Source organism: Ahaetulla prasina, chromosome 5, assembly GCF_028640845.1.
Source record: "Ahaetulla prasina isolate Xishuangbanna chromosome 5, ASM2864084v1, whole genome shotgun sequence".
Taxonomy (NCBI): domain Eukaryota; kingdom Metazoa; phylum Chordata; class Lepidosauria; order Squamata; family Colubridae; genus Ahaetulla; species Ahaetulla prasina.
In genome coordinates this window covers 55,323,112-55,347,089 of record NC_080543.1, presented here as the reverse complement: position 1 = coordinate 55,347,089, position 23,978 = coordinate 55,323,112, and the positions used below count along the sequence as shown (strand labels likewise).

The 23,978-nt window shown below is 35.2% G+C and overlaps 1 protein-coding gene across 5 annotated transcripts in view; it reads left to right on the top strand.

Moving 5' to 3' along the window:
* Window positions 1-23,978, top strand: part of TIAM1 (TIAM Rac1 associated GEF 1) — a 196,446-nt gene that overhangs the window by 6,817 nt on the left and 165,651 nt on the right. Inside the window, exon 2 of one of the 5 annotated variants that reach the window (XM_058184634.1) lies at window positions 8,211-8,380. The exons of 3 other annotated variants lie outside the window; for them this stretch is intronic. The gene's annotated coding sequence lies outside the window, so the exon portion shown is untranslated. Of the gene's footprint in view, window positions 1-8,210; window positions 8,381-20,509; window positions 20,599-23,978 lie in introns of those variants that run through there. One more of the 5 variants, XM_058184631.1, reaches the window with a different exon arrangement.

Sequence of the window (23,978 nt, the reverse complement as noted above, 5' to 3'; positions counted from 1 at the left end):
CCTTTCCCCCAACCCTCTCCTTCACAAATCCCTCCCCTCCCCTGACTTCCCGGAACAAGCACAAGGTATAGTTAAAAATAAAAAAAACATATGCTAAAAATTTTTTTTCCCCCCAAAACTATTATACCAATTTTCCTTCTCTAGCTCTGACTTCCTCCTTACATAACCAAAATCCTTCAAAAAATTAACAATAAACAGTAATAAAATATATAGATCAATAGAACAAATTAATCCTAAAGTATTTAAAACCAGCTAAAGCATAAAAATCCAATCCAATTCAGAGAATATCTCTCTTACAGCTTCTATAACCATATAATTTTCCCCCCAAGTCTTTCTTACATAAGATCTTTCGAGAATATTCTATTTAAAATTCAATACAACAGATTATAAAATTTCAATACAGGGAAATTACAATATCTATTCAACTTTAGTCCTTCCTCGTCAAAATCCAGTATAAATCCAAATATCTAGTCTTTTATGATAGTTATAAAACATATAATCAACCCATTTCTTCCAGATCTTCCTCACGTATTGTCTTTCAGGAACGCTAATATCTTTTTCTGTTAATATTTCCAAAAAAAAATTCTTTCAAGGATGATACTTTTGTCTCTTGCCATTTTTTTTGATGCATTAGTCTCTGTCTTTCCTTCATTACTCCTTTTGAAAAGTCAGTCACAATATTTCCTAATAGTTCCTTATGTCCAAGAATCCACGAGTTACTGCCGTATATTCCCTCAATCCGAAAAGAGAACTCTTGGAAAGCATTAACCCTGTGAATTTTTCCATTTCGGGAGACAGCCTCCTGTAGCACAAATTCAGACATTTCATCCAAACTTTTTAAAAAAGGCTTCTTTACATCAACTTGTTTATTCAGGATCCTATCTTCATATTTATCCACTTTTGTTATCTCCTTCATTCCATATTCCAAGTCCTGATTACATTGGTTAATTTCCTCCAAACTCTCATCCAAAAGTCTCCATTTTTTTCCAATTCGTATTTTTGAGTAATTAAATACATTCTTTCTGTATAATCCTGTATAAAGTCACGAATCCATTCTTCTGAAAAAACCTTCATGGCAAAGTTCTTGCTGAAAATCCCCTTATAAAATACTTAAACAAACTAAAATAATCCAACAACCCACAGTCAAGTACAATAAGATAAAATCTCCATTCAGTTTCATTTTCTCAGCAAGTAGACGCCATTTTATTTCATTGTGTTGATTGTAGATGAGAGAATTTTTTTTTAAAAAAAATAGAAGTCAGATTTAATACTTGCAATTTAAATGACTGATCTCCTGTGTTTATTCTGTCTGCTTATAAATATCCATAACAATCACTTGAAGCAGAAGTGGTCGCTCTCTTCTCTGTCTGCATGAAGCAGAGACACGCTGGGGCTGGAGCTGCTGCAGAAGGATTTCCAGGGAACTTTCCCTTTCGAGTTCCCCAAACGGGGCCTCTAGAGAGAGCTCTACCTTTCCTTCTTCTTGCTCTTTCCCTTCCCCTTACTGGGGAAGGTACTTTCAGCCGCTGTTTTCGCCGGCTTTAACAGAATCCCAGCGCGGGTGCCCTTAGGGCGTCCTTCGGAGAGAGCGGAGCCACCAGAAGTCCAAATCCTATAAGCTTCTTGTATTGACTTTCATAGGTCAATCAAAGATGTGGTAACTTTAAAAAAGCCCTAATATGTTTCAGAGGAAAGATTTCTTAATCTGTATGTAGCATGTAGGTCTTTGATAATAGTGCCCTACAGAGCCTTACTTAGTGCAGTGAGATACATCGAGGTAAGTGTATAAGATTGTAGTTAGTCTTTAAACATTTTTTTCATGAGTTTTTCAGCTTCAGCTATCTTTCTTAGTTGAATCATTTCCATATTTTTGATAAATTCAAAATTGGGATGTATTCTTGCTAATTGGGAACTTTATTCTGTGAAATTCTGGAATATGCTAGATTAGAGATGCTGCTGTACATATTCCTGAGTGTAAATTACATTTGATTCAGAGGACTTATTTCTGAGATTTGCATTTTTAAACATTCCTGTCATTAATGTGTTCACAATAGATTTTATGACGTGTATTTTTTTTAGACAAACTAAATTTGTTATCATAAAAGTTCACAATGTTATTGTATTTCCCTCCCCTTTTAAAATTAAATATTTTTGCCTCAATTTGGTATATTGCACTTCAACTGCCACAATTACCCAGCCACCATCCTGACGGATATATATGGGGACTGGTCCAATATAGCTGGTAATACTAACAATTCAGCAGCACATATTTATGTAATTATGTCTCCAAAATATTGAGAAATTACAATACATAATCATTAAAATAAATTCTAAGTATAGCTTCAAATGTACTATTAAGTGGTCGTTCTATTTGATTTTTTTTCTTTCCTTATCAATATCTCCATTTATTTTTCTTGTGGTAATTAGGTATATAAACAGGCTGTTTGTTTGAATCTATTCTTCTGGCTCTGCATTTTAACCACAATGGATATGTTATGGGTAGGATCTTTAATGACATTGCTTAAAACTGTATGAGATTCCTAAATGGTTCTTATAATCCCTACAGTTACTTAGAACTACTACTACAACTGGATAGGCTATATAACTTTGATTTCAGTAGGGACATGTAATGTGATACATTTTCAAACATTTTTTTTAAAAAAAAACATTGCTCACAAGAAAGGCTCTTTCTTACTTCATTAGCTATGTATGTCTTTGCTGGATATTCAAGATTAGTGCAGTTATCAGCGATTCTGTAAAGCCTGAAGGCTGCTTAAGATCATAGGCAGAATGCCTTAAAAGTGTAAGTTTTGATGGAAAAGTATTACTGTACATTATCATTCAGGGGATCTGAATATATGTTTTTCTTTTCCTGTTTGTAGGTTTCAACTCAATCTGTCCTTCATTTGTATGCCCTATCCACAAATCCTTATCATAACTGGTTAAAGAATTGTTAAGCAGAGGGAAAAAAAATCCTTCACATAGGAAAAATATTTCTTTCCCTCTCCCCCAGAAATGGGTTAGTGTGTATCCAGCAAAAGCATTAATAGAGATGCACATAGATGATATACTTCAGTGTCTCCAGTGGGGTACCTTAATGGTAACTGAAATCTTAGCAACTTGATGCCTCAAAGGCTATTTTTAATGCAAGTATGACCTCATGATACTTTGGAGAAAATGCCATCAAGAAAATGTATTACCTGAAAAAAATCACTAAAATCTATGGAGTAGAACTTGGCAGATGAATGAACTTTAATTGCCAGGAAGCATCTCCCAGGATTTTAAATGCTGCTCTTATGTCATTCAGCAGGCACTTTGCCACACATTTTGAGATACGTAACTATGAGGGGATATTGGAAACCTCATAAGCCGGTTAGAGTAGCGGAACAGAGTATTTGCATTTTAGTAATATGTTGAAAGCTCATTTAATTTATTAAATATCAGTAAAATAATGCTTTTTGTAATGTCCAAAAGTCATTGCCTTAATACTCTGGGAAAATCACCATACATATAGACTCAAGAAATGGCAAAAAACATAACAGACGAGAGAAGGCGGTAATAACATTCTTGTTTCCTTTTATAGTAGAAAGGTAGCTTCTCTTAATCAGGCACTTCTAAATGTTTTGAGACTTCATTTCCCAGAATTCTTAGTGATCTCAAGCATATTTTCCCCTAACAAATCATATGAAACAATAGTAAATATTTTGGTGCTTGCAAATAACCTTGATTTTTGTACCATGTCTGCCGCAAAACATGACAGTAAGCCACAAGAGACTGCAGGAAAATGCATAGGGTGAGTTACTCACAGAAAGCACAATCCTATCTTACCATGCAACTCTCTCAGCAAGCAAGCAAGCAAGCAAGCAAGCAAGCAATGCACTGGCCCTCTGTGGAGGTTGCTGGACACCCCTGCCAGGGAGAACAATGCTGTTCTGTTTTGGGTTTTTTTTGGGGGGGGGATATATGATTCGGAAGTGTTGGAATGGGGTGTGTGTCTATATGTATGTGTGTGTGAAATGTAAAACAAATAATCTGTACAAGAGTTTTTATTAGGCTGATTAATAGAGACAGGCTTTCTTTTTATGAGTCCCTCTCTCTCTACTAGGGCTATAAAATCTATCAAGCCAGCAGCAGAATAATGGCTTGGGGTTGTAATGGAGCTGATTTCCTGCTTTATCATGGAAACCAGACATAGGAATAAGATGCTTACTACAGATTATTCTAACCTTCTAATATAGTCCTAAAGGCTGGAGGGAATGGGAAAGAATCTTTGTTGATATTATTACAGAACTGGGATTCAAATTCTTGATATATTGCAGATGTTTGTATAATCAATATCTGACATCAAATGTCTTTAATCATGGAATTAGAAAACTTCAATTAGGCCACTGAATCCACCTTTGTGCTTAATGTAAGAATTCAGATAAAACTTGCTGTGATAAATGATTGAAGATGTCCTAATCAACATACCAACATTCCAAGATACATGAAGAGTTAAAGACATATTTAAACATCTTGTGTTTTATATTGTTTTACTCCCATCATGTTACTTTGCTCATAAAATTTGTCATTGAGGGACTGTAAAAATCTCTGGTAGTTTCAAATTATTTTCTTATTAAATTTTTGAGATAGATACAGACACAGAACTTTCCGGTTTTTTAAGACATCATTCATTTTGACACAATTGGTGCCTCACTAACTGGTATAGCTTCAACTGAAGAATGGCACACTCTTTCGGTCTGGGGTGATCATCCTTTTTCAACCAGAATGCAATTTTGGGAAAGATGCATGGGAGCGGTAAAGGAGGAAGAGGATACCTGCCTAGTCAGCCAAATCTGCTGAATCAATCAATCTGCTGCTGATGTCGCATCCAGATGGCCCTCCATTAACTGGTTGCGTAGCAAACTCTCTAGTTTGCTGTGTTACCAACTTTCCAATTGCACAGTGGCTCCCCTGCTTGATCTATTCAGTCACCTTGGGGCTGGCTGGTGTTTGATAAAGATAAAGGTAAAGATTCCCCTCGCACATATGTGCTAGTCGTTCCCGATTCTAGGGGACGGTGCTCATCTCCGTTTCAAAGCCGAAGAGCCAGCACTGTCTGAAGATGTCTCCATGATCATGTGGCCGACACCAAAGGCCCATGGAACGCTGTTACCTTCTCACCAAAGGTGGTTCCTATTTTTTTACTTGCATTTTTTACGTGCTTTTGAACTGCTAGGTTGGCAGAAGCTGGAACAAGTAATGGGAGATCACCCCGTTATGCGGCACTAGGGATTTGAACGATTTCAACCTAAAATTCCAGGGAGAGAAATCTAATGTGGCTCCTGCTTATGGCCAGTAAGACAACCATAGGTTTGTTCAAGTTAATTTCATGTCTGACACGTAGTGGGTGAGAGGGGTAAATAAATTTTGGTCTATGTCTTGGAGCAGCTGAGATGATACATACAGAATATCTATATACAACTAAAACTCTTGTATCTGTAACATTTAACTGGGCAAAACTGTGCACTATAGGGCAAAACGTTTTCAACTAAGGTACCTCAGGTGGGTTTACTTACAGAATGCACCCATTGTTGAAACCATTGTTGAATCTGATAAGGAATTACACCTCCCCCAGCAAATTAGCAGGCATTTCTGCTGGTCACCCACGGAGGAGGAGGAGGTAGAAGTGGATGCTTCCCCAGGGCTCTCCTAAGGGTTGTGAAGGAGGGAGAAATCGCACAAGCCTATATAATATTTGGAAAGAAGAATGACTCAATGGGTCACAGGTTGTCTTGTAAGGATTATTCCATGTCATGGACTGCTTTCAGATGACCTCTGGCCCAGATAACTACTAGATCCAGTTTCATTTCCAGGAGGTGCCTGGGAAGTTTCCCAGTAACTTGGAGAGTCCAGCAGAGAGTCTAGCAAATGAAAGAAAGGATTGCCCCTAAATGGTGTCTTCCTGTGTTCTGATCTCTAGGCAAGAGATGAAGCAGGTATTTGGAATAATGCTGATGGGAAATGGGCAGCAAATCTGGATATGGGTAGAAGCCCAAATTTGAGCCTGCACTATAGCAATAATGGCAATAAAGTAGAATTACTTTTCTACCCTTATTTCCCCTGAAGAGTACTGTATGCTGTTTTTTTTTAAGTTGCCCAGACTATTTTTAGGAAGGCTGCTGTGAGAGGCTAACAGAGCACTTTGCAGATAAAATCCCCCCTGTATTCACTCAGATGAAAGCTGACTGGATGGAATCCAAAGAGGTTTGGGTAATATTTGACAGTGTTATTTGTGAATAGTTTAACGTGTTGATCCTAAGGAAGTGGACAGATTCCTTGAAGAATTGAGTTCTGTTACCTGCCCTGCCTTGCTAATACAGTAGTCAAAAAGAGAATGAGAGGCTGGATTGGGGTATTGTGTGTCATTGTGGTGGTGGTGGAGAGGGTGAAGTGTGGACCTCCTTAAGGAGGGAATTGTACACCTTCCCTTTAAGGAGGTGACTTTGGATTTAGTATATTAGACAACTAATGCCTAATCTCCAACCTTCCTTTTTGGGGGAAAATGATGGAAGGTAGTGAATGACAGCTACAAAAGGCTTTTGATAAAGTGGATTATTTTGATCCTTTTTAATCATAATTCAAGTCCAGACAAGGGACAGAAACTATACTGGTTGCTGTCATCAGTAACTTGGGGTAACATCTACATAATGGAAGTGTAATCATATTAATTCTGCTGAATTTTTAGGTGACCTAGTACATCATAACTATACCATTTTCAACGCGGCATCCTTTTGAACTGTTTGCAAGGATTGGGGGTGTTGTTTCACTGTGGCCCCATTCCTTGTTAGGTTGATAGTTCTAATTGATTGACAGGTAGCAGGAAATAGTGAGCTCCGGGGTACTACAGCATGTAATTTGGAGATTTTTGGGAGCTTCAGCTTCTAATGGAAAAGCAGGTGGATGGTGAAATGAGGAACAGATTTATCTGAGATGTATGTCAACATTATCAGTCTGGATTGCTTTATTTAGTTTTATGATAGATTGGTTTATGTTAGAAATGTCAGAGGTTATGACATGGTGGTTTCTAACTTTTATGGGTCTTTTTTATATTTTTTGCTATTGTTGGTATAAACTGCTTGGAATAGGAGGGTTTGAAGCATAAACACATTAATCAAAATGTTATTTTACTTTCTCTAGGTACTGATATTATTAAAACACTTTAAAAATGAAATCATTACTATTTTAGTGATTAGGTTCATTTAATATGGATTAGAGCCCTATGTGGAAATGGAAATACCAGATGGAAATGTCAGCCAGTTACAGAAAAGGCTGACAGACAAGAGACATTATTTCTGGTGCATGCAGGACAATTGAGAAGACCATACACTCTCAATATGTGCTTTACTAATTATAGAAAGGGCTTTGATTGAGTCCACCATGTTAAATGGAATGTGCTTAAAAAAAGTGGTAATCCCAGAATATCTCATTATCCTCATGTGAAACCATTACGCAGGCCTGGTAGCTACTGTCTGGATGGAAAACGGTGAAAAAGACAAACTCCAAATCAGCAAAGGAGTGAGACAAGGTTGTATGCTCCTTCCTTATTTATTCAACCTGTATTTTGAATATATATTGAGGGAATCTGGATTGGAAGAAGATGATCAGATTTTAAAATGGAGGGAGGAATGTCAATAATTGCACTATGCTGATGACATGACTATGATAGTTAAAAATGCAAACGACCTGCAAATTCTAGTAATGGAAGTCAAAGAGCACAATGAAAATAGGACTAAGATTGAATATAAAGAAGACAAAACTAGTGGCAACAGGTACAACTACTGTTAGAACTGACATATTGAAGAGTTTCTGCCTTTTAGAATCAACTGTTAAAAGTAAAGGAATCAGCTGTCAAGTAATACACCACAAACTAGTGTTTGAAAAGATGTCAGTGAAGGTCTTGGAAAAAATATTCAAATGCCATGGTATGTCTATCACAAATATGTCTATCACAAATATCATGTTGTTGCGATGGCCTATAGAAACAAAGATAGAAAAGTATTAGCACTTTTGTGTTGGGGAAAACTCTTGAGAATACCAAGGATAGTCAAAAACAAAGAAACAAATGGAATGTAGAACAAATTGTTCAAAGTTCTTCCTTGAGGCACGAATGTCCAAGCTCAAATTTTTGTATACATTATATAACTGAGTCACCTATGTTGTTTGAAAAGGTATAAAAAAAGAAAAGAGGAGAACCACCAGCAAGATATGGAAAAATCAATGGAAGACCTGAATGACCAAGTTGGAGACAGATCATTATGGAGAAGATCTATTACTAAGGTTGCTAAGAGTCAACACTACTTGATGGCAGATAATCAATCAATCACTCAATCACAATCAAGTATGGTTCAATTGTATTTTTAAAGTTTAGAACTGTTCAGAGATAAATCCAGGATCCATGTTAACATAGTTTAGAGCATTTTCTCTAGAAATAAATTATCTTTCTAGAATTGATGTTTCAGTTTAGTAGAATTTTGAATGTGCATTGTTAGGAAAGAGTGAAACTTTATAGAGACATTTGTTATTTATATCGCCAATATAAGATAAAGGATTTAGGTAAGTATTCATGACTAGTGCCTTTCTTACAATACATGATAAACAATATAAAATGTGAATAGATGGAGATTTTTTAAAGAAACAATGTAATATTGTATTTGTACTCTAGGTTGAATGAATAAATTTGCAAACACTCATAAAATGATTGAATACACCCTCAAACTTATTTTTTATCCTTAGAGTCTCAATGCCACGATTGACGGCTTTTTGTAAGTTGGAAAAAAAAAGATTAAATTGAAATAGGATGTTAGCTTAATTAAAAGGCTGTTGCTTGCTTATTTAGATAACTTGATTTTAATATATTCTTGGGAGAAATAACCTTCAGCCACCAGAAAGAAGCATGTGGAAGCCAACTCTTCAGCCTTCTTCCCTTCCACCCCAAACTCCCTCTAAAAATGATATAAAAAGTATTAGGAGCACTTCCTGAATGTTGGAGTTATGCCAGAAGGGTCTGAAATGATCCTGAAAAATCAGGCAGAGGCACGGTGCATGCAGGAGCGCGCCAGGATTTTTGCAAAATAGATGCCAATGGATGCAATCCAGTCAACTTCTAAAGTTACGTTAGTTATCACTATAACTCTAGCTGTGCAATTCAGTCCCAAACTTCAGAAAATGTTCAAAGAAATAATCATTATAAACATAGTATCCTGAATGTGGGGAAAGGGAGCTACTTGGAGAGAAGTAAAAGCTTGGGAGGACAAATAGCAAAAGAAAAAGAAGCTGAGTACAAGATGAAGACTCTGTACTATCTTGATTTTGTTTATTTTTGCAGCCAACTAAGTGGACCAGCTCACTTCATATTTCTGTATGTAGCCTAGAAATCACTTGGAAGCCACTGATGTTTAATTGGTATGATATATGAATCAAAAAGCGCTATTGATTCAAGGCCTCTTATAGGTGTCTATCTTATTAATATTTAGTTAGTTGCTGTGAGGATAGAAGGCTGGATTCAATGGCCTGTAGTCTGAGAGAGTAAGGCAGGTTACTTCAGTGTAAAAAGAAGATATGATCTTACTATCAGTTTTAATTTATACTCTATGTAGTATCAGATGTATGTGCGTCTACCCGTGTTTTCCCGAAAATAAGGCCCTGTCTTATATTTTTTTGAACCCTGAAATAAGTACTTGGCCTTATTTTCTGGGAGGTCTTATTATTTTGGGGCACATGGAGAAAGATGGGGCTCTTCTTGATGTCTTACCTGATTTCCAGCTCTGCACTTAATTTTTTTCGGGGGGGGGGAGGCTTATTTTAGTGCATGCACTCAGAAGCCTGATTGGGCTTATTATGAGGGGATGTCTTATTTTTGGAGAAACAAGGGTAAGCACTTGAAGAATGGGTTCACCAAAGGAAAATACCTTTTGTACAGTATGTGTATAAAAATGTATTTGATATTAAATAAAAAAGAAGGCTTTTACACTGTTGTATGTATAGTTTTTGAGGTTTACATTTTTTTTGTTCTAATCAGATTCTGTTTAGTTATCTAATCCTACTTCTAAAAAAGCCATATGGATTTATTTCCTAAGGACTATAATATGAAAAAAGTGTGAACATGATTTATTGAGCTGTTACCTGCAAAGGCTGGCTTAAATTAAGGGAGAATCAGCCAAAATAATTGTTAGAATGTATGCATCAGCTAGAGACTAGGGTGAATAACTATTTGTATAAATAAGTTTATCAGATTTGCTGATGACAAGTTAGTATATATGAATCTGAAAGTAAAGGAAGACATATGAATTGATTTGGTTTTTCCCATTAATTAGATGAAATCCTTTGTGCTTGGTAATATCCAGTCAGATAGCAAAGAATGCATGCATTTGATAGGTTTTAATGAAGGTTTCTTTTAAATGATAATTAAATACAAGAAAAGAGGTTCCATTATATGTAAATTAAGCTTCAAATTATTTCTCCAAAAGTCCTTTTGAGTTCTTTTTATTCCTCAATGTACAATAAATGGCACTTTCAAGCGTCTGATTAAAAACAAAAATCTACGAAGAATGTCTTTTATAGTGAGAGAGAATGATCTCTGGAGGCTGTTATCACCTCTCACAATGGTGACTTGTAGTTTGAATACAGCTATGCTCATTTGTCTAATGAGCAGTGGCCATGGTCATTTGTCAAAGAGGAAGAAATGTCTTTCATTGGGATATTAATTTTGGGCTCAGTTTGAAATTTGAATTGTTTCTCCTCTCCGTAAGTTATATTAACAATTTGAATTTCTTTCGTGACTCTGTAAACTATGCCTTGAAACTGAGTAGCTCTTGTAATGATTGCCTAATGATTCTGTCTACAAAATGTATATGTGTGTGTGCATGTACCTTTAAATAATGCCCAGTCCTTAGACTTTCTATTTGTGTTTGCAATTCCTGTTTGCAATTCTTACATATGGGAATTAAAGGTTCAGAAAAGACATGTGCAAGACCACTAGCTGGAGCCCAAGGATAATTTTTCTGAAATCAATGTATCTTATAAGTCCCCTTCCACATTCAGACTGGGTTAGAAATGTGCTTTGTTTGATTTTGGCTTAGAATGCCTTATGAACTTGTCTATTAAGGCTTTTAAACTATGATCTATAGTGGTGTGGTATGTTGTGCAAAGTGAGATAATTCTAGTTTATTTTACTTAATTCAGTAATTTTGGTTGTATAAGCCATGCTGCAGCTTAGTGCATTGAATGCATCTAGTGGCTAAAATCTCAATTTGTATCCATGGTTTCCTGGGTCATAAATGATTTTTAAATCTATTTTAATTCTGAAATTACATTTGCAGCATAACTTGTCCTAGAGTTTTTCTGTCATGCCTTTACACACCTACTCAATGTTCTTTGGATTCTATTTTGGTAAACAAAAATTGCAACAACTCTATATTTTTTTCATTGAGCATATCAAAAACCCAAATCTGGTACAATTGCAGTTTAGAAATTAACTAGATCACAGATGTTTTTTCAGGATTTTTTTTAAAATCTTCACATCAATATATCTTTCCAAGACATACTCAGAATAGCCTTTTTCAGCAGCTCTTGTAGCTCTGAAGATTGCATTGCTGCGATTTGCTGGTGAACTGATTTAAAAAATGCTACAACTTTTACTTCTTAAAATAATAATAGATGCATTATCTTCTGATAAACTCAATGCACCTAGTTTATTAACCCACATTTTTCATGAATACGCAATCTAGAATAAATAAATAGCAATAAAATCTGCAATTTAGCTTAATTGTCTCTTTTCTATAGAAATGTGCTTCCGACTAGATCCCATAACTCTGTTTTGGGGCTACTAAAGAAAATGTACCCTTTCTCCTTTGTTCCTGTCTTCACAAGTAACCTTGTATTGTCAGATCCCAAAATAGACATTTTCTCTGGCATATGAACTAGAATAATTCAGAAATGTTATGATGGAAATCAAATTAAAACATATTATGTGGTATTTTAAGATGATGCAGAGTGGTTTTAAAAAAGGAAATCAGATACACACTTCATTTTTAATATTAGTGCCAGTATTTTGAATAATCAACAGTTAAAAATATTATTTTAACACCAGAGGTGGAAAGGTTCATATATTGGAAGCTATATGAAATATAGATGTTAACATAAAGAAACTGAAAATAATTGTCATACTGAAAGTACTGTAGTGAAAAAAGTGGAAATAGCAGAGGCTATACAGACTAACAGTTTTTGGGCTCAATATTAATTATATATACTTATATTGGGCCTCTGGTGGCTCAACAGACTAAGACAGTCTATTAACACAGCTGCTTGCAATTACTGCAAGTTCAAGTCCCACCAGGCCCAAGGTTGACTCAGCCTTCCATCCTTTATAAGGTAGGTAAAATGAGGACCCAGATTGTTGGGGGCAATAAGTTGACTTTGTATATAATATACAAATGGATGAAGACTATTGCTTAACACAGTGTAAGCCGCCCTGAGTCTTCGGAGAAGGGCGGGATATAAACGCAAATAAAAAAAAATACTGTTAAATAGTTGTTTAATTTGAAAAGTGAGGGATTTATCATATTAAGATATATAAATAAATTGATAGCTAAGTGTGTTTTGAACATAGAAATGTTGTATCCAAATCCAGCAAATCATTTATGATGATATGTTTGAAGACTGACTTCTATGGGCCTTTGGTAAAGAAACTGCAGAGTAAGTTACTTACTGTTCATTCTATGCAAATGCTTAATAAGGAGTCTTGGTATTACGAGGAGGACAGTGTTGATAATTTGTGATTCAAAATGCTGATTTGGAATTGTAATTCATTATACCATTTTTACATGATTACTGCATTCCACAAATAGAATACTTACCTTTATGGCTTAGCCTGAATAAATAGCTAATAAAAATTTTAATGGATTTATAGATTGCAATCTGACATGATAAAATATTTTATTTTGTTGAAAACTACAATCAAAAATATACATTTCTATTTGTTGTTTTTTAAAAATATTTCTCATTTTTAAAATATTTCTCTTGCTTTATTATATAGAAAGAAAAACAAAAATAAAAAGGGGAAAGCAATCCCAAAACAATTTAAGGAAAAAGAGAAAGAAGAAAACAGAAGAAAAAAAAATAGAAATGTAGATTCTGCTTACAACAAACATCACTGTTTTAAATACATTATAAACTCTTGACTGAATAGAATAAAATAAATCTTTCTATTTTGTTCCAAACAGAGACAGAACATATCTCATAAATCTGAGACTATAAATTCAGGATGATGCTGCCATTCCATCATAACAAAATGATTTTTTCTCTGCTATGCCAAGTCAATAAATGAATATATTTTTACATATTCCAAATGTAAGGTGTATAGTATATTTAGAATCACATATACATTTTAAGCCTTTTTTCTTTACCAATGAGTAAAAAAAAAAAAAGAACCAACTTGTTACAAAGGTATCACATAATAGTTTACCAATTGGTTTAAATTCCATAAAGAAACATGTTAAATTGTATGTTAAATTAAAAAACTAAGAGTTTATTCTTCTTATAAAATGTTCTTAATATCAACCTTCTTAAGTTACTTTTAAGCTATTAACAAAGGAAATACATTTAGAAAGATACTGATGGCTTTAGTCCTGAATGGTAGGAGATATATAAAAAAATATATGTAAAAAGAAGTCTGTTTTCTTTTACAGCTGTCTGTAAGAAGCAATGAAGTTTTATTTCACCTTTTGTGATTTTGGCTAAGCTAGGTGAGGGTTATAGGCAACATTTTTGAAGAGTACCAAGTTGGAGAAGGTTTTTATACTATAGTGATGTCATATACTATAGTGGATGCCAAGCCTGCATGCATGCATACATACAATACACATTTTGAAAAGGTCAAAATATTGGCCTATTGCCTTATTGTGCAACATTCTGATAGTCTCATCCAATACTTTTCAATATCTTTCCAGTAGGAAAACAAACTTTGATGAAATGTTGCCATTTTCTGGCTGTTTTATTTATTACATTTTAAAAAATGGAAGTAATTTTTATTTAAGTTTAGAATTCTGCTAATGCAATGAAATGGAGGCACACTGTCAATTCTTGGTTTATGTGTCAATCCTCAAAAACTGACTGATGGTGATGATTTGAAAAAAAAATCTTTTTTTTTTTTGAAGCAAACAGTCTTTTTGTTGTTTGCTTTAATTTTAAATTCTGAATCCATCTGTGAGATTAGTTCTAATTCTGTTTCAGCAGGAAATAATTCTCTTTAAGTACTCACAGTGTGAGTACTTCATTTGGAGCAGTGTCCTCTTGAAATGCCTTTGTCCTGTCAGAAGGGGCCATCTAGCTCTCTTCACTTCAATTTCTAGAAAATGAAGATTTCCATAATTGAACTGGACCATGAAGTAGCTTTAAAGTAGTCTTCTTTACTTACCTTTTGACCCCAACACAGACTCACAAATACTTAGTTGCCCTTGCTGGCTGTGGAGTGTTAAGCTTCTGCATTATCTTTTGCTCCCAAAGGAAGAGATGCTTGGCTAAAGTGCTGGTTCCCTGTCAAAATAAACAGCTCCATTTTAATGCTTTGTACACTACAAATAAAGGGTAAGATTAATTGCACTTAGGTTGTCATAACTTAGGAAGAATGCCTTCTTCATAGTTACACTACACACATGATTTGACCTGTGGCTCTGAAATCTGATGTGTATTCAAATGATCTATTCTTTCCTGTTCCTTTTTTCTATTCAGTGTGATAACCTTGTCAGTGTAGGAGCCTGAAAGTCTCGTTCTGTAGTGTCGCCCCAGGAAAATTTCCTGTTCCCCCACTGAACTGAAAAGCAGAAGAAAACTGAAGGTCATGGGTGTGTGTGTGGGAAAATGTAAGCAATGAATGAACCTCCTTTTTTATTCTCTCCCTGTGTTTCTCAAACAACAAAATATTGTTCTATTTACTTCATATAATAGGATGAAATCCTGGATATCATTCTGCTAGCATTGATTTCCCAAATCTGATATCTTCAAAATCTTTAGGACCAAACTCCCATGAACACAAATGGACTAGAAGGGATTTAGTCTTGTTAAGCCATGGATAGCTTCAACAAACTAAAATTAAGAAAACTATGGATGATTTATAAATCAGATCTGTGTGAATTTCTACATACAGACATATATACAGATATACAATGAAAGTTATTCAGTCAAAAGACAGGGTAAGTGCATTACCAGTTTAGGGTTGGAAAAGCAATTTAAACATTCTACACAAAATTGATTTTAGTGCAGTTTTAAGAAATTCTTTAAAAGTCTAATATTTAAGGTAACGGATGGCACATTCAGTTTGGTTAGACTCCATAGATAACTCTTTCTGAAAACGAGAGTTATCATTGCTAAAAACCAGAAATGTGCTGATTTTCAAATGTGCTGATAGTTATGCTGCATAATAAATTTGAGATAGAATATTAGTTCTAGGGAGAATTTAAAATGAAAAAAAGGTTTATTGGCCGTATGGAAGCTGCTGAGCTAAAATTAAGGTCTAAGTGATTGGAACTGGTTGTGCTGACAGGGATGACACTGGGTACCAGAAATATAAACCAGTGATTTTCTAGGAAAGATGGCATCTATTCTTAAGCACTGTAAATTATTTATCATGGCAACGTGGTACTTTGTATAGAGCTTTATTAAGCTAGTTTTAATGGAATGGAATTCATAAAATATTTTCACCTTTTTCATTACTTCAGTGTAATTGTCTTTAATAGGTTATTTTTACATGCAGTTTTCTCCTGTTTTGCCAATTTCCTTTGTCAAATTAGGATGCCTAAAATTTATTTTAATATATATTCATTAGATGTAAGTAAAAATACTATATGTATATGAGGATATGTGTAGAAAAACCCCTTACCTTGCATTTTAGCTAGCAAGAAAATTTATGCGTATTTTAATTAATACAAACCTCCAGTAGAACGAGACAAGCATTAAATAGATTGATAAACGGAAGCTCTTGGCCAAAAAAAATATTCTAATGCAGAAAACAAAACTAACATAAGAGAATCATCCATAGGTGGGGTTTCCAATAAAAGATTTGGACTCTGCCTTTAGTGGAAGCGTGATAAAATAAGAGAAGGGGTTCAAAGTATGCTATTAAAATATTGGTGGGTTTGCATTGGGAAGAATAAACTTAAGGATTAGAGGCTAAAAGATCATCTGCTGAGTAGAGTATATCCTGATTGTGCGAGATGGAGGAAAATAATCTTAGATGTTGTGTATTCTAAGGAATTGTGTTATAAACTATGAGGGGTGACAAGGTCACCTACAAGGTCATAGCTGCTGTACAAGAAATGTATCTTGAGAGCTGTTGATTGCCCAGCATGTTTGAATGACTACTTTCAGCTGAATGAGCAGAGACTATAGAAGATAGCAGGAGGAGTTAACAAGAATATGTTAGGTGAGTTGGGGAGATGTAGGAGTCCCTAACAATTTTTCCTCTAAATCAAGAATTTACTAACTTAAGAGCCTAAGAAGGACATAAATACACGTGTTTCTAATAGTAGTGCTCTAAGGAACAAACGTGAGGATAAATGATGAAGAATCCATAATCTGCAGTGCTTGTGGTATGTTAAAAAGTAAAATAAAATGTGTTTGCAGATATTAGCAGCATAGATAAGCTCAAATCAGTGCTTAAGGAAAAAGGCAAAGGTTTGGAGAATGGCCATTTTCCAGAAAGTCATAATAGAAGCAAATATCCAAAATGAAACCAATAGCGATGTAAGCCGATTGGATAAGAGTAACTATCAGAAATAAGATGCAGAAATCATTCCTTCGTTGTTGGAACTCAGAAACATATTTAAGCCAGTGTAGATAAAACAGAGAAAGAAAAAGAAAACCTGCATCATGGGAGAACAGAATGATGGATTCCTTAAAGCAGAGAGGATGCAACTATACTCTATGAGAATAGCAAGAAAAGAATCATTGCTGTTCTTGACTCACGGAACTGAAAGAAATGTGTTCTGACCACACCCGTAAGTTTGGTAAGGTGCTGATTGTCATTAGTAAGGATCAGATATGGAAAGATGAACAACAGTTGAGAATTATCAAGCCTCCTGAAAATAATTACTTGCTGTTAATACATATATGGACGAATGAAATAGCAAAGATCAATCTTTGAAGATCTAGGAAGGAAGCATGATATCCTAGGGCCTCAGCAGGTTTTAAAAATCTATTTCTCTGGTTGATGAAAGAATATTGAAATGAGTTACAGTTTGTGTCAACGGAAGAAGTACAATTTCTGGGGCAAGAACAAAATTATCTAGATGCTAGATAAACTGGAGGCATGAAATGAGTTCATCATGAAAAGACTGGTAAAAATGTGTTTGGCCCAAACATAGGATGATTATTAAAGCTTTGAACTGAATTCTGTAAAGTTGGTAACTGTACTTGTGAAAGATAGCTTGTAATTACAAACTGAATATGAGGCAACAGATGTTCCTGCAAAGAAAGAATATACAGTTTTAGACTGCATCAACAGAAGTATGCCTTCCAAATCATAGCATCTAGTTGCTGCACTTCATTTTGCTTTGGTAAGATTCTATTTTTGTGTCCAGTTCTGAGCATTGCATTTAAAAAGGCTTCAGAGAAATTAAAATAGAGAAGAGCAGCGAGGATGATCAAGAGTCTAGAAAAGCCCTGTCAGTGAGGAGCTGTTGATATTTAGCCTTGAGAAAAGATAACTAAGGGAAGAAATTATAGCAATATTTAAATACCTGAAAGTATATCACATTGAAGAAGGTCAACCTCTATTATCTATCATTAAAAAATATAGAATGCAGAATAATAGACTTAAATTACAGGAAGACAGATTCTATTTGGATTTTAGAAAGAAAAAAAAGCAACTTCCTAACAGTTCAGAGTGAAATCAATTACAGAGAAAGTGGTAGATTTCTCTTCACTGGATTTCTCTTCACTTAACCGTAAAAGAATAACCACTCTATCACCCTATAATAAACATCCCCCTTGTACAGACAATTCAGAACGTTTGGTTGCAAACTCTTTAAATTCCCCGCCCGGTTCAACGGACCATCCTCTCTGCACCCAGCCAATTACAGTGTGGATAATAATGTCTTTAGATGATGCCTTAGCCACTTCAGCAGAAGTGACAGGGCCAGTGTCCAAAGAGTCAATTAGTAAACTCGGCATTCCCGGGGTCGGGTCTTGGATTGTGTCCAAGAAGAGATGGACTTGTTAGGATTAAGCCCAAGATGACAGAAATCTAGTTTAGGTCAATCCTTTATTTGCTTACACCTAATCGTCAGAATCTTGCCAAACTGAAGCTATAATCTTCTAATCTGATATATCCTGAGAGATTCTAGGGTGTGGCTATTCTAAACCTCTTCCCCCTCTCTCCCATCTAGTTTGGGACTGCACAGTGTCTTAATCTGAGCCTCTCTCTGAGAAAGCTCTGTGTTGCCAAAACTCTTCCCCCAATGCTCCTCCAGGTGCACATTCCATCACAAGACTAGACATTTAATTTGGATTTGTGCAATGAGTGGGGGATGAGGAGCTGGACTCTCTGGCATAGATGGCCCTTTCCAAGTTTATAATTCTATTAGTCAGTACTTTTAGAAGCCAGGTCAAAGCACATGGACTCCTTAGAATAAGTAAAGTATATTGCCTTCTGAAATATTCTATAAAGATACAGTTTGACAAATTACTTAAAAAGAAGTAAGATATATTCTTTTTGCCTTATTCCAATCAAATATTTAGCTGCAGTGAAGTCTTTTGAACATTTTTCAGAATCGGTTCCACATCCAATATCCTCATGTCAGATGTAAACACCTGCAGAAAGTAAGTTAAAGCACATTTAAAAAAAATGTAAAGCATGCACTGTATATTGCTTCCACCCACCTCAGCTGCCAGACTGTGCCTCCACCGCAGAGATGGCTCGTCTTTTATTAAAGAGAAGGGTCAGTTGAAAGTACCATTACTTTCTACACGGCTCACATACACACAATATGGAAATAGCTACGTATGTCTTCCAGCTCTTGTAAATCTGAAAATGGTAACTAGTTTTTGTTTGATATGGCAGATAGGGCATTCATAAAGCTGCTATCTTTATGAGTGCTCATCATCTCAAATACTAATTTTTGTTGCATATAATTTAAGCAAATCAGTGATTATTTTAGCTTACTAATCATTACCCATCACCAGCTCCACTTTGGTTTACCCAGAAGTTAGAGAAAGGAAAGTAGCATGCTTTTCACATCTACTAAGCCAAAACACGGTTGATTTAGTTTTGGCATACCTTATCAAGTAAGGCCATCCATTGAGATATGTAAATAATGGTTTTTAACTATTTTTAACTAATAACCAATTTTGCTGTATACATGATGTACAATAACAATAAAGGCTAATATTATTACTTGCTTAAACTTGTATAAATGCAGTCAGGGTGGCTTATACAATAAATTGCAGTTAAGCCATCACATTATTTATGTTATAGAGAAAGTAAGAAACTGCTATTTCTCATGTTTCCTGCATTTTTAATATTGCAGTCGAAGAGAGAATTGAGGAGTGGCCCCCTTTCTAGTAGACCAGAAACATTTGTCTCTGTCTTGTGGAGTTTTGGTATCTGCTCCAACAATACTCCTATTCCCCCACTATTGTTTTTTCCCCCCATTGAGCTATAACACGCACACTCCACGGGTGAGTTTGCTGCTGTTGCGAACATTTTCAGTCATGTCTGGCTGTCTCTCTTCCTTCTTCCTGGCCTGGAAGCTGTTCCTAACAGACCCCATTCCAGAGCTTTCCAATTTCACTTCCTCCAGAAAGATTGGCTACAGTTTCCAGAATTGTGAGCCAGTACAATATGGCCAACAGCAGTTGTAATCCAACATTTTTGAATTTCTGAATCCACAGCTGGATTGTAGAAGGCTTTGGTGTACAATCACATGTTCAGTGTAGGACTTTCTCTCCCTGTTTATTGCTCTCTGAATGTCCTTCTGTCCTGTTTTAGCTCAGAAGTAGAATGCTTGCTTTCCTGAAATCCTACACCTAGTTCTACAAGTTGCTCTCCTAATCCATTGCTAGTGAGAAGGCTGTTTATGTCAGTGTGCTTGTGCAATGTGTGTGGGAAGGCTCTGCAGACCAGTTCCATCATGCTGTCACTGCCCCTCACTGTTCAGTGGAATATAATAATTGAACGTGATTATGATTAGTCATTGCAGTGCTCCGTGGGAAGTTGCTCCTGCTGCTGCTTTGTTGGCGTTTTCACTCATAGCAACAATTGAAGTTTTAATTGTGTCACTAGGAGAGCATGCAATTAGAATTTGTTATTTTAGTTAAGGTTAGTGTATTGATAACTGTTTCATCAAAGCCCAATGTCTTGGATTAGTGACTTGAAGTTAATTTTCATTTCCAACCTCCTCTGTAAAATACGTTTTACACATGATTTTCCTACCTTTTATAAATGGAATTCTTTTTTCTTTGCACTATTAGGATTTGTGGCGGTGTCTTTTGTTTTAAGAGAATGAATGAAGATAAAAAAAATCTTCCATGTTTGAAACGAAATGACAGTATCATAAGAATAAGGTATGCTACTGCACAGCTTCCAGTCTATTTAATGGTCTCTATGTACATGAACTTCTCAATACATCACAACCTTTGAGGATTTTTTCCCTCAGTTACTTGGAAATGAACTGCTCATGGAGGTCTTTATACAATGGCTACACATATACTTGTTTCAAGCTAGTCTCGGAACTATTTTGAGAATCCTATAGTAATTCTTTAATAGGATGGGCTGGGAGAGTTTGGCTCTTTTTGGATCTAATTTTAAACAAAATATTACATTTTGCTATTTGTATTTTAAGCCATATACATTCAAATGATTTTTTTTTCATTTTGAAGTTCAGCATTGCTGTTATCTTTCCAAAGTTTGGGTGATCTTAAAAAGAAACGTCATTATGGAAATGTAGTTAATAAAATCCTGTGATTATTGCATTTTTACAGTCAGCTGCCATCACAGTATTTTGCCTATCCTGCATGGTCATTGGTAAATGGAGGTCATTGGTAAAAAGTGTATTGGGCGTGTATTGCATTTCAGCATCTTCTGCAACCTATTAAAATTAGCCATTTTAAAGATCAGTGGATGCCGAATTCTTTGTGTGCTGTCACTATTCATATGATAGCACTTGTGTTGGTATAAGCAACTAAAACAAAAAAAGTAGTTGTGAAATTGATCCCACTTTTAATTAAAATTCTTTCATTAGGAAGAGGGTAAATGCAACTCTAAATATTGCACATGTTTCTATGTTCAAGTCAGAACTGGCTGGTCTGACTATACAATTACGCTACAAAAATGGAATGTAACTGCAAGGATGAATTCACTCTCAGCATTGAACTGTAGCTTCCTTTTCCTGCCTCCAGTTCTGTTCTTGGCACCTCCCTTGAATTATGTCTTGTGCTTGCTAACCATCTGCTTCCTCCTGCCCTACATGCCATTCTGATGGAACTGGAAAGGTGTGTTTAAATATTAATAAAATCAAGACAGGCTGACTAGTTCCTGATGTTTGAACCAGTCAGTTCAAACTCTGTTTGCTTTGCTGTCCAATAATATTTTTTTTTAAAAAAGGTCTTAGCATTCATTTTTAAAGAAAAGTTCTGTAAAGTGCGCATGTTTATGGCTTTGCTCATGCATAAGATTCTATTCTATTCTATTCTATTCTATTCTATTCTATTCTATTCTATTCTATTCTATTCTATTCTATTCTATTCTATTCTATTCGTAACGTAGTTAATATTACTATCCCAAAGTCACATTAATCAATCTATAAATATGAAAAACACATACATAGGGCAACTTTAACAGAAAAACTGATTGTGTTTTTAGTCTGGACAGATTTTATCATTAAAACAGGAGTTTTAAACATTGGCAACACATGAAAGAAATGCAGTTTAAAATCAGAATCTGATTTATTAAACTTCAGTGAATTATATTCTAGCTTAAATCTGTATTGTAAATGTATTGGTGGTAGAATTGATATAGAACAGGGCAGTGAGCAATCAGATGGACCCTATATAGTACATTAGGGAGATGTGAAGTCCCTTTATATGTTTCATGACCTTGCACAAGACTTCATATATTTATTACATATAGCTTTGGGTGCTTGCTTGTTAGGAGCACTGATTTTGAATTGTGTGCCCTGGGCATACTATAGGAAGGACTTGGGAATTGCTTAATAGTGAAGGTAGTGAATTTTATTGTAAACCAGAGTGTTTTAAAGAAATGTTAATAGGAATGCATGTACTGATAGGGCTATTAATGTGGCGGCTGTTCTAAACAGACATCCTAGGGAGTAACTATAATTGAATGTAGTAGGATTTATAAGATAACATTATATGACTGGGCTACAAATGCTTTTAAAAAGAAATCGTAAGGCAGCTATTTATTCAACATATCTTAAAATATTATCTGTGCATAATACTATGTAGCTTGTTGACTTTTGCTACTAAATTAGCTTTTAAAGGCAAGTGAAGTAAAAATTGGTTGCCTAGCAACCTGTTCCAGTTTAAAAGTATTAGTGAATGGGTCAATAAGTAACCAGCAGTATCATGTGACATTGGTATGAGGATCTATGACCCCCCAAAATTTATGCCGCTTGTTAATTTTTAATGTTCCACAAAATTATTGTTGATGGCTAACCGGATTATAATGATTTGTGAGCTGGAATATTTGAAGATAAATATTTGAAAGATTAACTTTTCATTTCATTAGAACACATTATTCAAAACAGAAGGGATGCATTTTCCAATAGTGATGGATAGTACGAATGGGTTTCACAAATGGATATATGGTGTCATGGTTTCTGCAGTAATAAGTAGAATCAGTTGTATGAATCCTGGTTCAAACAATCTGGTACATTGTAGTCATGTTTTACAAATCATCACAGTATTGCTCACACAACAACCAAAATGAAAGCTACTTAATGGCATTGATTGATATGTGAATCAGGACCCAAGCAACCAAATTTCAGTAAATGACAATTCTGCTTCTTCACTGGGTTGAATGTGTATTCCCACTGATTTGGAGAATAGCCATAGATTTCTTCTTACATGTGTGTGCACACCTGCACATTCTGCGCATATTCTACATACACGTTTTACTTGGGATGTGCGTCGAAGTAGTCACTTTCTGTCTCTCCAGTGGAACTATGGTGAGTCTCTGTGGTTTTATCTAGAACTTTTAAGTCAGAAATGATGTAGATCTTTCCAAATTAAAAAATGAATGGTATAAGTGAAAGCAGGAGTCAATGTTAATTGACTTTTAAAAAGCATGCAGTGTGATAGCCTGTGATAATATCTTCAGTTGATGACCAGAGAAGGAAGAGAATAAAGTTCTCCAATCTCACCAATTGATACTTAGTAAAATTGATATTGTTTAAAGAAAAACAAAGGAAAATGGAAACATACAAAGGAGAAAAACAAACGGAAAAGGGAAACATTTGGATTATCTGAAGCGTACTGTGGTCTCTTATATCCAGTTCTGTGTTCACAAATGGAAACAAACATAACTGGCAGATATGTAACTTATCACAGCAGCCTTGGTGGTAGAAAACTACATTGCTGCTTTTGCCTATTACTTGGGAATGTCAGATCTTTTGTGGATTAGCATTACTGCTCCTGGTAACATTTCTTCTTAAAACAGAGTTTGTGATTTGGCTCACAGCAGGACTCACCAGGAATGACATTGCATCTCTTGGGTGATAAGTTTCTTTCTCTCCAGGCCACTATTGTTGAGAGGCCTTCTTATTGTCTGCTGAAAGCATCCTGCTGGATATATGAAAAGACGTGTTCATGCAAAGATTCCTAAGCATTTTCATAATGTCTAATTTGCAAAGATTGTGTGCTTTGATGGAAAGAAGCATATTCATTCTTACTCATTCTTGTGTACCATCAAATCCTGTAGAGCTCCC